We start from the raw sequence: 14,618 nt of genomic DNA, 5'->3' as shown, positions 1-14,618 counted from the left end.
GAAGAAAACGCCCTTCTGGGGCAGCATTCAGAAAAAGAAAGAAAGCAAAGGAAGCTTTTCTATCTAAGCAGGAAGGAGCTCTCCTGAGATACATAGACACAAATGTTCATGGTGAGCCTTCCGGCCCCAGTGAGGATGTGAGTGGTGAGGAGATGCCTGATCTTCCAGTTAGTCAAAGTGCAGGTGACCTGGCAGCTACTGCCGCATCCATATCTCCATCTCAAATGGATGTAACCATGCACATTCCTGAAGAAAAGTGTAGATCAGAGAAGAGTGTGGTGGAGGCGCAAGAAACAGCTGCTGCTGAGTTTAGTTCCTTAAGTCTAGATGATCCAGGACTGTGGACCCACTTGAGCAGTAGCCTGAGGGACTTCCTTGTACTGCATGGGCCACAGCAAGTGAAAAACTTCATGTTCCCCAAGACAATGAAAATAGAAGTTTCCATCCAACACATTACTGGTGTGAAATCCCCAATGGTGACAAAGTGGAGAGGCCATGGCTTATGTACTCAAAAACCCAGAATGCTCCATACTGTTTTTGTTGCAAACTCTTCCAGTCTAATGTTCCAGCCACATTGGGTTCTACAGGAACAAAGGATTGAAAAAATCTGGCTAGAAATCTGTCATGCCATGAGAAGGCAGCAAATCACCAGAGAGCATTCTATAGGTAGAAAGAGCTTGAGATGAGACTAAGGTTAAAGGCCACCATAGAAGATCAGCATCAAGAGAAGATTGCATCAGAGTCTCTTTACTGGCAAAATGTTCTGAAAAGGCTCACTGCCATTGTGAGACTCCTTGCTACCCAAAACCTAGCACTGCGTGGCACTTCATATCAGCTGTATGTGCCAAACAATGGAAACTTCCTTAAAATTGTGGAGCTGATGGCTGAATTTGATGCTGTACTCCAGGAGAATCTAAGAAGAGTCACCACCCAAGAAATCTACACACACCACTGCCTTGGAAAAACAATTCAAAATAAGATCATACAGTTACTGGCAACAAAAGTCAAACAGAAGATTGTGGCAGATCTGAAGTCATCAAGATATTACTCTGTTATTCTGGACTGCACACCTGACATCAGCCATATGGAATAAATGACTTTAATAGTGCTTTTTGTAACAACAATAGAACCTGGTGAAAAGGTCCCTGCAATGGTGACTGTCAGAGAGCATTTTCTAGAATTTATTGACATTGATGATACTACAGGAGCTGGTATAACAAATGTGCTTCTTGAAAAGCTGGAAGATACAGGAATTGCGATAGCTGACATGAGAGGTCAGGGCCACGATAATGGTGCCAATGAGAGGAAAGAACAGAGGAGTGCAGACACGGATCCAAGAGTTAAACCCTCGAGCTTTTTTTGTCTCGTGCCGTTCTCATTCATTGAACTTGGTGGTCAGTGATGCAGCATCAGCTTCTAGTGAGGCTGCTGAATTTGTTAATCTAATTCAGAGCATCTATGTATTTTTCTCTGCGTCAACTCATCGATGGCAAATTTTGAAGCAACATCTGGGAACATCGTCTCTGACACTGAAACCACTGAGTGCCACATGATAGGAAAGTCGAGTGGAGACGATAAAGCCTATCAAAGACCAAATTGGGAAGATAGATGATGCCATAGTTGCCATTATGGAGCATAATGCTATGACAGGAACTGTTCATGGGAGAACAGTGGCAGAGGGAAATGGAATCACCAGAAACATACATAACTTCAAATTTCTGTGTGGCTTAGTGTTGCAGGGCCGTCCAGAGGGGGGTGCAAGTGGGGCAATTTGCCCCAGGCCCCCACGAGAGTTTTTCGGGGCCCCTGGAGCAGAGTCCTTCACTTGCTCCGGGGGCCCCGGAAAACTCTCGCAGGGCCCAGGCCCCTGGAGCTTCTTCTGCTCCGGGTCTTCGGAAGCAGTTCAGCGGCGTGGGGTCCTTCCGCTCCGGGACTTGCTGCCGAAGTGCCCTGAAGACCCGCGGCGGGGGGTCCTTCTGCCCCAGGACCCACCACCGAAGTCTTCAGCGGCAATTCAGCAGCGGGGGCCCCCTGAGTCCTCTGGGCAGCCCTGTAGTGTTGAGGCATGATATACTGTTTGAAATAAATGTTGTAAGCAAGAGACTCCAAGGCGTTGACCTTGATATATCTGGAGCAATGGAACAACTGGGCAAAGCAAAGCAAAGTCATACCTACAGTCTTAGTGGTTAGATGAGGGATTTCAAAACGTTCTGAAGAGTGCACAGAAATTGGCAGAGGAACTTCACACTGAAGCTATTTTTCCACCAATTCAAGAATACAAGAGTTACTAAAGAAGAAGACATTTTGATTACGAGGTATGGGATAATCCCATAAGAGACCCCAAACAACCATTCAAAGTTGAATTCTTTAACCAGGTCCTAGATTGTGCAATACAGTTAGTTGAAGAACGTTTCATGCAGCTCAAGGAACACAACAGTATATGTGGGATGTTATTTGATATTCCAAAACTCCTCACTATACCTTGTGACAAAGTTCCTCCTCTATCTTGGTGGTCCTGCGCTTATTGGTGGATTTTCTTGCTTCAGAGATTCACCATGTGGGTTGGGGAACAGCCCAGAGACCTTCCCCTCTGGAAGACCTCACAGTCCAAGTCAATTGGGAGGTTTGGGGGGAACCTGGGCCCACCCTCTACTCTGGGTTCCAGCCCAGGGCCCTGTGGACTGCAGCTGTCTATAGTGCCTCCTGTAACAGCTGCATGAAAGCTACAACTCCCTGGGCTACTTCCCCATGGCCTCCTCCAAACACCTTCCTTATTCTCACCAAAGGACCTTCCTCCTGGTGTCTGATAACGCTTGTGCTCCTCGGTCCTCCAGCAGCACACCCTCTCACTCTCTGCTCCTTGCGCCTCTTGCTCCCAGCTCCTCACACTCGCACCACAAACTGAAGTGAGCTCCTTTTAAAAACCCAGGTGCCCTGATTAGCCTGCCTTAATTGATTCTAGCAGCTTCTTCTTAATTGGCTCCAGGTGTCCTAATTAGCCTGCCTGCCTGAACTGGTTCTAGCAGATTCCTGAATACTCTAGTGCAGCCCCTGCTCTGGTCACTCAGGAAACAGAAAACTACTCATCCAGTGACCCGTATATTTGCCCTCTACCAGACTCCTGTACCCCACTGGTCTGGGTCTGTCACAACCTGAAGAAGACCTATACCAGCAATGCAGGGCACTAGACACAGTGTTGACACATGAAGACATGCGCAATATTGATGCGAGTAATTTAGGTGATGAACTGAAAGCCCTTTCAAGATACATTTCAGCAGGATCAACTCCAAAGGCTGTTCTGGAATATATGTGCACAAATAAGATGAACACCTGCTTTCCAAATGCTTTTATTGCTCTGCGCATACTTCTAACACTTCCTGTAACAGTTGCCAGTGGAGAATGCAGTTTTTCCAAGCTGAAGTTAATAAAAACACATCTACGCTCCACAATGACACAGGAGAGGCTGGTCGGCCTTGCAACCATCTCAATAGAGCATGAGCTGGCCCAGACTGTGGACCTTCAGGAAGCAGTTCAAATCTTTGCAACCAAGAAGGCACGGAAAGCACCACTTTGATTATTCAAACAGATAAAAATGCCAGTGTTTACTATGCAGACAAGAAAAGTTACATTTGCTGTTCAGGCGTTTGAAAGTTAAGTGTTACTTACAATTTTTGAACAAGGCATTTTAAGTTGTTAGTTCTCCTTTATTGGGGTAGGTAGCAGAGCAGTACCATGAGAGGAGTAGAACAGGAAGAAGGCAGAATTGAGACCTTTCAAAGTTTTGGCCCAAGCGACGGGGTGTGGGGGCATCATTTGAGCTCCCTGCCTCACGTGGCAAAATGTTGTGGGCCGGCCCTAGGCAACCCTGCATGCAGCTGCATCTGTGAAGCTAGTAGGCTCAATTGGTGGTATAAGTGCTGCACTTAAATGTCACTAGAATTGAGTTATATTGGATTGTTCTTAAGGAAATAAACAAGAGCTTGCATATTATTACAATTATGTATTTTTGAGCCCCCAGAAATGTGTTCAAGCCATCTAAGACATAATATCTGCCCTGAAGAGAGGACAATCTCAATGTAATTGTTACATGGTAAGTGAGGGCCAGAGACAGGATGGGGAGAAGATAGATAAGGTTGACAATAATATAATTCTTACTTAGAAAGGCATATGTACTAGATGGTTTGGTTTTATTTTTTCTGCTACTAGATACTTCTCCCCTTCACTTTTCACAGTGAATGTTTATTCAAAGATTTCTTTATAATGGTGAATGTTACCTAAAAATATATGAAGGAAATGTCTGGACAAAGGTCTGAAGGTATAACATAGGCATCAAAAAGCCTTACAGCAGTTACAGATTTGCAAATGCAACTCTCTGGGATTTAAAAGACATCAGTGATGTGATTAAATTTAGCTCTTTTGAGGAAACTGGAGCAGAAAGTATATTGAGAGCCTCGCAATGACTTACTAGTTTAGTAAGTTCGTGTACCAGCTTGCATTCAAATTTGACTTTGGTCACAAGGTAAAATTAGTTTTTCTACTTGTCCACAGTAGACATTCATCTATATGGCATAGTCACCTTGCAGTTTGGCACAATAGCTATATGAAAAACTTTCAGAGGCTGTCTGCCATGTGCCTGACTCTCTAGCCAGTAGAATCAGTCCTGAGTAAATTGGTATCATTCATCATCAGCACAAAAAAATTAGCAATTTTTTTTAAAAAATGGTGTAGCAAAGAGGAAATTGGAGCCTATTACATGGAGTGGTTCAGTGAGTAACACATTTGTGTGACATAACTCTCTCTTTTTCCCCATCAACGCAAGCGACTTGCTACCCCAATGAGATTCCAGTTAGAAGGAGCAATAAAATAGCAATGTGATTTTAGTCATTCTGTCACTAGCTTATCCTATGAAAGTTCTTTTAATATTGCTGCATAAAGTCAAGTAGTGCACTTAGCCTCTTGGTCCCTCCTGGGAACTGGCCTATATTTAGGATCTGATTCAAAGCCCCCTGAAGTCTGTGGGAGTCTTGCCATGGACTTCAAAGGGCTTTGAATCAAGCCCTTACTGCATACATTGTGCAGATATTATTTAAGACACTTCTGAAAGTATCTCTCATCAACCATGTGACATTGGTCAACTTCTTTACAAATAATGTTTAGGTTAATACTTTTGCCAGCCCTGTTGAGTTTTAGAAGCAAAGTAAAAATGTTAGAAAAATTATTTATTAAAAATCAATTGGCAAGTTCAGTGCAATATGATTTGGAAGCAGTTACAGTGTCCAGATATGATGAACAGCAATATTCAGGTTTAGTGGGGAGGCTTTTTAGATATTTGTGCATGTTCTTTCCCTTGGTATGTCAGGTCCTGACCCAAAAGACAGTTGAGAAGTGTGATCACTTTATTACATATCCTCCTGTTTACTCAGGCTTCCAGTTACCCTTTGTCTCATGGACATTCTGTGCTGACATCTTAAAAAGGAATGGGTTGTTACTGTGTAATAGGGCCAGATCCTCTTTAGGTGTAAATCAGTGTAGCTCTGTTGACTTCACTGGAGCTAATCAACTTACACTAGGGTGACCAGATGTCCCGATTTTATAGGGACAGTCCCAATATTTGGGGCTTTGTCTTGTATAGGCACCTTTAACCCCCCCAACCTCCTTTCCTGATTTTTCACACTTGCTGTCTGGTCACCCTAATTTATACCAGCTGAAGATTTGGGTTAAAATTTCCAAAAGCATCTTAATCCTATTTTTGAAAGTGACTTTGGAATTTAGGAGTCAAACTCTCATTGATTGTCCAGTTAACTTTCAGTGAGAGTTAGGGTCCTAAGTCATTTTCAGTAATGGGACTTAGTCACCTACGTTATTTAGACACTTTTGAAAATTTTACGCCTGTCCAAAGTTTGGAACACATGCCTGTTTTTCTGCTCAAATTGTGCAGCTCAGAGAGTGGCATGGTTTGAATAGTAATTCTATGTGACATGTTTGAGCCTTGCTGGCCCATAGAATGTTACTTGTGTATCTGTGTCTCCCACAATGAACATGTGCAGCAGCCTTTTGCCAGGTTGCCAGGCCTCTTTCAATCACTTCCAAAAAAGTACCTTTTTTCACCTGCTCCTGCATACTGTAATCTTCCCCATACAGCATAACATAATTCATGACCCATGGCACAACTATTGTATTTTTAATAAGTTCAATTAATTTTTCAATTATCTGGAACGAGTGAAAAGGGAATAATTTTGAAGCAACATCTGGGAACATCGTCTCTGACACTGAAACCACTGAGTGCCACATGATAGGAAAGTCGAGTGGAGACGATAAAGCCTATCAAAGACCAAATTGGGAAGATAGATGATGCCATAGTTGCCATTATGGAGCATAATGCTATGACAGGAACTGTTCATGGGAGAACAGTGGCAGAGGGAAATGGAATCACCAGAAACATACATAACTTCAAATTTCTGTGTGGCTTAGTGTTGCAGGGCCGTCCAGAGGGGGGTGCAAGTGGGGCAATTTGCCCCAGGCCCCCACGAGAGTTTTTCGGGGCCCCTGGAGCAGAGTCCTTCACTTGCTCCGGGGGCCCCGGAAAACTCTCGCAGGGCCCAGGCCCCTGGAGCTTCTTCTGCTCCGGGTCTTCGGAAGCAGTTCAGCGGCGTGGGGTCCTTCCGCTCCGGGACTTGCTGCCGAAGTGCCCTGAAGACCCGCGGCGGGGGGTCCTTCTGCCCCAGGACCCACCACCGAAGTCTTCAGCGGCAATTCAGCAGCGGGGGCCCCCTGAGTCCTCTGGGCAGCCCTGTAGTGTTGAGGCATGATATACTGTTTGAAATAAATGTTGTAAGCAAGAGACTCCAAGGCGTTGACCTTGATATATCTGGAGCAATGGAACAACTGGGCAAAGCAAAGCAAAGTCATACCTACAGTCTTAGTGGTTAGATGAGGGATTTCAAAACGTTCTGAAGAGTGCACAGAAATTGGCAGAGGAACTTCACACTGAAGCTATTTTTCCACCAATTCAAGAATACAAGAGTTACTAAAGAAGAAGACATTTTGATTACGAGGTATGGGATAATCCCATAAGAGACCCCAAACAACCATTCAAAGTTGAATTCTTTAACCAGGTCCTAGATTGTGCAATACAGTTAGTTGAAGAACGTTTCATGCAGCTCAAGGAACACAACAGTATATGTGGGATGTTATTTGATATTCCAAAACTCCTCACTATACCTTGTGACAAAGTTCCTCCTCTATCTTGGTGGTCCTGCGCTTATTGGTGGATTTTCTTGCTTCAGAGATTCACCATGTGGGTTGGGGAACAGCCCAGAGACCTTCCCCTCTGGAAGACCTCACAGTCCAAGTCAATTGGGAGGTTTGGGGGGAACCTGGGCCCACCCTCTACTCTGGGTTCCAGCCCAGGGCCCTGTGGACTGCAGCTGTCTATAGTGCCTCCTGTAACAGCTGCATGAAAGCTACAACTCCCTGGGCTACTTCCCCATGGCCTCCTCCAAACACCTTCCTTATTCTCACCAAAGGACCTTCCTCCTGGTGTCTGATAACGCTTGTGCTCCTCGGTCCTCCAGCAGCACACCCTCTCACTCTCTGCTCCTTGCGCCTCTTGCTCCCAGCTCCTCACACTCGCACCACAAACTGAAGTGAGCTCCTTTTAAAAACCCAGGTGCCCTGATTAGCCTGCCTTAATTGATTCTAGCAGCTTCTTCTTAATTGGCTCCAGGTGTCCTAATTAGCCTGCCTGCCTGAACTGGTTCTAGCAGATTCCTGAATACTCTAGTGCAGCCCCTGCTCTGGTCACTCAGGAAACAGAAAACTACTCATCCAGTGACCCGTATATTTGCCCTCTACCAGACTCCTGTACCCCACTGGTCTGGGTCTGTCACAACCTGAAGAAGACCTATACCAGCAATGCAGGGCACTAGACACAGTGTTGACACATGAAGACATGCGCAATATTGATGCGAGTAATTTAGGTGATGAACTGAAAGCCCTTTCAAGATACATTTCAGCAGGATCAACTCCAAAGGCTGTTCTGGAATATATGTGCACAAATAAGATGAACACCTGCTTTCCAAATGCTTTTATTGCTCTGCGCATACTTCTAACACTTCCTGTAACAGTTGCCAGTGGAGAATGCAGTTTTTCCAAGCTGAAGTTAATAAAAACACATCTACGCTCCACAATGACACAGGAGAGGCTGGTCGGCCTTGCAACCATCTCAATAGAGCATGAGCTGGCCCAGACTGTGGACCTTCAGGAAGCAGTTCAAATCTTTGCAACCAAGAAGGCACGGAAAGCACCACTTTGATTATTCAAACAGATAAAAATGCCAGTGTTTACTATGCAGACAAGAAAAGTTACATTTGCTGTTCAGGCGTTTGAAAGTTAAGTGTTACTTACAATTTTTGAACAAGGCATTTTAAGTTGTTAGTTCTCCTTTATTGGGGTAGGTAGCAGAGCAGTACCATGAGAGGAGTAGAACAGGAAGAAGGCAGAATTGAGACCTTTCAAAGTTTTGGCCCAAGCGACGGGGTGTGGGGGCATCATTTGAGCTCCCTGCCTCACGTGGCAAAATGTTGTGGGCCGGCCCTAGGCAACCCTGCATGCAGCTGCATCTGTGAAGCTAGTAGGCTCAATTGGTGGTATAAGTGCTGCACTTAAATGTCACTAGAATTGAGTTATATTGGATTGTTCTTAAGGAAATAAACAAGAGCTTGCATATTATTACAATTATGTATTTTTGAGCCCCCAGAAATGTGTTCAAGCCATCTAAGACATAATATCTGCCCTGAAGAGAGGACAATCTCAATGTAATTGTTACATGGTAAGTGAGGGCCAGAGACAGGATGGGGAGAAGATAGATAAGGTTGACAATAATATAATTCTTACTTAGAAAGGCATATGTACTAGATGGTTTGGTTTTATTTTTTCTGCTACTAGATACTTCTCCCCTTCACTTTTCACAGTGAATGTTTATTCAAAGATTTCTTTATAATGGTGAATGTTACCTAAAAATATATGAAGGAAATGTCTGGACAAAGGTCTGAAGGTATAACATAGGCATCAAAAAGCCTTACAGCAGTTACAGATTTGCAAATGCAACTCTCTGGGATTTAAAAGACATCAGTGATGTGATTAAATTTAGCTCTTTTGAGGAAACTGGAGCAGAAAGTATATTGAGAGCCTCGCAATGACTTACTAGTTTAGTAAGTTCGTGTACCAGCTTGCATTCAAATTTGACTTTGGTCACAAGGTAAAATTAGTTTTTCTACTTGTCCACAGTAGACATTCATCTATATGGCATAGTCACCTTGCAGTTTGGCACAATAGCTATATGAAAAACTTTCAGAGGCTGTCTGCCATGTGCCTGACTCTCTAGCCAGTAGAATCAGTCCTGAGTAAATTGGTATCATTCATCATCAGCACAAAAAAATTAGCAATTTTTTTTAAAAAATGGTGTAGCAAAGAGGAAATTGGAGCCTATTACATGGAGTGGTTCAGTGAGTAACACATTTGTGTGACATAACTCTCTCTTTTTCCCCATCAACGCAAGCGACTTGCTACCCCAATGAGATTCCAGTTAGAAGGAGCAATAAAATAGCAATGTGATTTTAGTCATTCTGTCACTAGCTTATCCTATGAAAGTTCTTTTAATATTGCTGCATAAAGTCAAGTAGTGCACTTAGCCTCTTGGTCCCTCCTGGGAACTGGCCTATATTTAGGATCTGATTCAAAGCCCCCTGAAGTCTGTGGGAGTCTTGCCATGGACTTCAAAGGGCTTTGAATCAAGCCCTTACTGCATACATTGTGCAGATATTATTTAAGACACTTCTGAAAGTATCTCTCATCAACCATGTGACATTGGTCAACTTCTTTACAAATAATGTTTAGGTTAATACTTTTGCCAGCCCTGTTGAGTTTTAGAAGCAAAGTAAAAATGTTAGAAAAATTATTTATTAAAAATCAATTGGCAAGTTCAGTGCAATATGATTTGGAAGCAGTTACAGTGTCCAGATATGATGAACAGCAATATTCAGGTTTAGTGGGGAGGCTTTTTAGATATTTGTGCATGTTCTTTCCCTTGGTATGTCAGGTCCTGACCCAAAAGACAGTTGAGAAGTGTGATCACTTTATTACATATCCTCCTGTTTACTCAGGCTTCCAGTTACCCTTTGTCTCATGGACATTCTGTGCTGACATCTTAAAAAGGAATGGGTTGTTACTGTGTAATAGGGCCAGATCCTCTTTAGGTGTAAATCAGTGTAGCTCTGTTGACTTCACTGGAGCTAATCAACTTACACTAGGGTGACCAGATGTCCCGATTTTATAGGGACAGTCCCAATATTTGGGGCTTTGTCTTGTATAGGCACCTTTAACCCCCCCAACCTCCTTTCCTGATTTTTCACACTTGCTGTCTGGTCACCCTAATTTATACCAGCTGAAGATTTGGGTTAAAATTTCCAAAAGCATCTTAATCCTATTTTTGAAAGTGACTTTGGAATTTAGGAGTCAAACTCTCATTGATTGTCCAGTTAACTTTCAGTGAGAGTTAGGGTCCTAAGTCATTTTCAGTAATGGGACTTAGTCACCTACGTTATTTAGACACTTTTGAAAATTTTACGCCTGTCCAAAGTTTGGAACACATGCCTGTTTTTCTGCTCAAATTGTGCAGCTCAGAGAGTGGCATGGTTTGAATAGTAATTCTATGTGACATGTTTGAGCCTTGCTGGCCCATAGAATGTTACTTGTGTATCTGTGTCTCCCACAATGAACATGTGCAGCAGCCTTTTGCCAGGTTGCCAGGCCTCTTTCAATCACTTCCAAAAAAGTACCTTTTTTCACCTGCTCCTGCATACTGTAATCTTCCCCATACAGCATAACATAATTCATGACCCATGGCACAACTATTGTATTTTTAATAAGTTCAATTAATTTTTCAATTATCTGGAACGAGTGAAAAGGGAATAGAGGCAGGTGTTGGAGGACATGCTAGTTTCTGAAAGAGGAAGTACAGTGTCCCTTTGTAATTTGAATTGGCTACCTTTGGGAAAAGGGCTGCCTCAGAGGACTCTTTCATAAACTGCTGTAGTTCCTGCCAAAAAACTGCTTGTCATGCAGATGATCATAGTAAATACAGGTAGAGCTGTTGGATTTTTTCAGGCTGTAGAAGAGCATTATAGTGTTGCTAAATGAACAAGCTCTCAACTGACTAACTTAGCTTTTTCTAGCAGGTAGTAAAAGCTTCTGGGAATTGAGGCAGGGGAATTAAAACAAGAAACTAATAATTACAGGGGAAGGGTGTGTGTGTGTGTGTGTGTGTGTGTGTGTGTGTGTGTGTAAAATAAGAGAGGAGGGGAGGAAGAAATGAAGAAGAAATGAATTATTTAAATGTTTCTAAAGAGGTAGCAAGTTAAAATTCCTCAGCGAGCAAGAGTTCCGTAGTTATAACTTCTTAAAGTTTAAAATGTAAATACTTCATTATAAAGTCTCTCTCTCTAAATGTCACCCCTTGTGAAACATAACTTTTTCTGTTATAGTCTAAGATCTCTACAATATCATTATTTCCACTGAGATGGATTCACTGATGGCTGAACAGAGGAATCTATGCACTACATCGTGCAAGACTGGAGTTCACAACAACCTAGTATTCACTCTTTCTGCAGGCCACGGACACAGCTGTTGACTCACATTATTATTCATTGGTTAAGCACCATTGGGGTGCTCTGTGATGTTAAAGCAAGACCCTGATACAAAAAGCTGCCAGACAAACAGATAAGATGAAATGCACTAGAAGATCCAGAATTTGTTTCTTTTATTATTGGGGAATAGAGGGGGCAATTGGCTGTCTTGGGGGATTTTCAGCTGGGCAGATGAGCAATTATCTGAATCAAGGAGGGTACTGGTGCATTGGGAGTGGAATGTCACTCCAGGAATAGGCACTGATAAACAAGAGGAGGCTCTTGAGCTAGCTTCTTTTTACAGCTCCAACATCTGGATCCCACAAAGGACAATCTGCTTTTAATTAAGCCTCTAGCCCTTTTACTTGAGGAGGGTTCTGAAAAAATAAACTGATTCCTGGTGTTGAAAGAAACAAGCAGCTGGGCCCCACTTCTGCAGCAGAAGTCTGGAGAACCTAAAGATATCCCTTGCCCTGTCCTACATGTTAGAGCTCATGTATTTATTTAGATTTCAAATGGCAGTAAGTGCCAATCCCTAATGGGGCCATATAATAAGAATAGATCCTAGAACTCTTGATTACCAGGGTTAGGCTATGACTACTTAAACCATGTGTAACCCAGAGTAGGCTGCCCTTTCTGAGTTGTTTTTCCAGTCTGCAGAGTGCATCCCTTTCAAGTGACAAGCCCATGCCCCCACTTCTCTTTGTGGTGGGATCCTGGGATCCATTTTAGGCCATTGTTTCACCTTTCCTGCTTGGCTTCTTTAACAACCCCTTTTGATCTAACTTCATAGCAAGAAACCCATCATTAACAAACACAGAGAGGCATGCACAGTTGTGACACTCTGTATCTCAGGGGAACACCCTACATCCCAATGTTCATCTTTATAAAATGATTGTGTGGTATCCAATGCAAAGTTTGTCATGTTGGGTGTCTTTGGAAGGCTCATGATGCACTGAGCATGGTTGTTATAGTGATATAGTAATTGTTAGAGTAATGTTATAGGTTATAATTTCATGTATGTAGTTATGATGCTGAAAATGTATCCTCGTGGCTTAAAATAAGCCCAGGCAAAAACTCTCCAAAAGCAGAGAGACAGTTCACACCTCATTAGGGCAGGTATGGGACAAACCTAGCCCAGCCTCACAGTAACAAAGGACACTGGCCTAGGCAGCAACAAAAGAATCTGTTAGACACCCCCATCCTTTGGTCAGTTTGGGATTGCGATGAGGTAATGCTCACCTGACTCTGAAGGGGGGGGGAAGCCAAGAGGGAAGAAAGAACATGATAAAAGGGAGAGACATTTGCCATGCTCTCTCTCTTCCACCTACATCTACAGACACCACCACGACTAAGTGACTGAAGCGCTGATTAAAGGGGAGAGCCTGGCTGAAGAGCAACCAGCCAGCCTTTGGTGAGAAGCATCTAAGTTTGTAAGGGCAGTGAAAGTGTTAAGATCAGCTTAGAATGTGTTTTGCGTTTATTTCATTTGACCAATCTGACTTGTTATGCTTTGACTTATAATCACTTAAAATCTATCTTTATAGTTAATAAATCTGTTTGTTTATTCTATCTGAAACAGTGTGTTTGGTTTGAAGTGAGTCAGAGACTCCCCTTGGGATAACAAACCTGGTACATATCAATTTCTTTGTTAAATTGATGAACTTATATAAGCTTGCAGCATCCAGCGGGCATAACTGGACACTGCAAGATGGAGATTCCTAGGGACCGGAGATATTGGCTAGTGTTGTTTGGTTGCACAATCCAAGGAGCAGCTTACATGCCAGAGGCTGTGCATGAACAGCCCAGGAGTGGGGGTTCTCACAGCAGAGCAGGGTAAGGCTGGCTCCCAGAGTCAAGGATTGGAGTGACCTAGCAGATCACCATTCCGGATAACATCAGAGGGGAACGTCACAGCAATATTCATACAAAATGAAATTGATAGTTCCCCACACTATGCATCCCATAATATACCCTCTCTGCACAAATGCTTCCTGACTTCTTGTCAGAGGAAGTTTTGCCACAGATTGAGGGCAGTGTATAGGCTTATGGGTTTGCTGTAATGCAAGGTTATATTTACCCTATAAATTAGTGATACGCAGAAGTCAATTCCACGTTCTCTTATAATAAAACTCAAGTAAAAAAAAATCTTTAAAGTGCAGCTTTCAGTTTTTGGCTTTAATTCAAATTGCTAGAGACGAATGCTTCCTGCAGCCCAAGTAATTTTACAGATTAGAATGCAAGGTGAGATTGCTGAAATCTTATTTCTTAACATGTCACGTTAGAGATTTTATCTGCATTTTGTAACGTTCTAAGAAATTGCTGTTGCTAGCAATGAAGAATAGCTATCAAGGCAATAGAGATAAAAGGAACAATAAAGCATGTTTTCCTTTTCTTTCTATTCCCCCTGTCTGGTGAGTAGATTTTCCACAGCAAGTGAATATTTAATACTTGTTAAAGCTGCAAACAATTGCTTGACCACTTCTCCAGAATAAGATAAATAGAAACAGTGGTGTGTCTGAATTTAAAATCCTCACTGTATTAATGGGTTCTACTCCCTGCACTGCCACTGCTTTGCTCTGTTACTGTTGCTTTACCTCTCTGGCCCTGTTCCCCCATCTGAAAAATAGGATATAATGATTCTTGCGCATCTTTGTAAAGTGCAGAGAGAGCTGGAGTTGAAAAGTGCTATAGAAGTGCTAAGAGTGTGTTGTTTAAATCTGTATATTCTTTCCTCCCATCCGATCACCTCAGGAGATCTTTCTATCAAATCTCATAGTTACAATATGCCAGTTGCCATAATGCACAGTAGGTTACACATTCAACTGATTACCTTGCCAGCAAGTGTAGACTAAAACATCAGGAGGAGATAGTACATATATATATTTTTGAGGTACATGGCCTGACAGTGGGCCAGTTCTGAGGTTCTTAATC

The sequence above is a fragment of the Chrysemys picta genome, chromosome 2 (assembly GCF_011386835.1).
Source record: "Chrysemys picta bellii isolate R12L10 chromosome 2, ASM1138683v2, whole genome shotgun sequence".
NCBI lineage: Eukaryota > Metazoa > Chordata > Testudines > Emydidae > Chrysemys > Chrysemys picta.
Note: the sequence above shows the minus strand (reverse complement) of the source record.